At 72.5% G+C, this 534-nt stretch overlaps 1 protein-coding gene across 1 annotated transcript in view; it reads right to left on the bottom strand.

The window, feature by feature from the left end:
* Positions 1-534, bottom strand: part of ARFGAP3 (ADP-ribosylation factor GTPase activating protein 3) — a 17,352-nt gene that overhangs the window by 1,654 nt on the left and 15,164 nt on the right. The window lies entirely within an intron of this gene.

Genomic DNA, 534 nt, shown 5'->3' with positions numbered 1-534 from the left:
GCCTGCCGCTGCCGCTCCCGTCGCGTGGAGGGGAAAAGAAGCCCAGAAATGGCGCTCCTGGCCCTGGCTCGCTCACCCCCCTTCACTCAAAGCCCCCCAACCCCCGAGCCCGTGGCTGACATCTCGGTGACCCAACGGAACCATCAGCACACTTACCCCAGCCTGGGGGCCTTCGCGCCATCACGCCTACGGGGCCCCCAGAGCTGGCGAGCGGGGCCTGAGGTTGGCTTCCGTCACGTGCACCCGCATTAAGAAGCGGGGCGCGAGTGAGCCAGCAGCCCTCCGGGACCCGCCACTACCCCCCGGCGCGCGCCCAAGGCGCGAGCCCCCTTCTGCAGGACGAGGTCAGCCCCACGGTGCCGGCAGGCGTGCTGGCGGGGCCTCCACGGGTCAGCCCGCTGACCACTGACAACGGAGCAGAGGCCTCTCCGCTCGGGCAGAGGCCCGCCCAGGCGCTGGGGGGCCGTGGGGAGGCGCCCGGCTGTGCCGGCAGGGCTCTGCGCGCCCCAAAGGTTCCCCTGGATGGGGTGAGCC

Source organism: Condylura cristata, unplaced genomic scaffold, assembly GCF_000260355.1.
Source record: "Condylura cristata isolate star-nosed mole 26May11 unplaced genomic scaffold, ConCri1.0 scaffold00004, whole genome shotgun sequence".
In the NCBI taxonomy this organism is placed as follows: Eukaryota; Metazoa; Chordata; class Mammalia; order Eulipotyphla; family Talpidae; genus Condylura; species Condylura cristata.
This window is presented reverse-complemented; position numbering and strand designations above follow the sequence as displayed.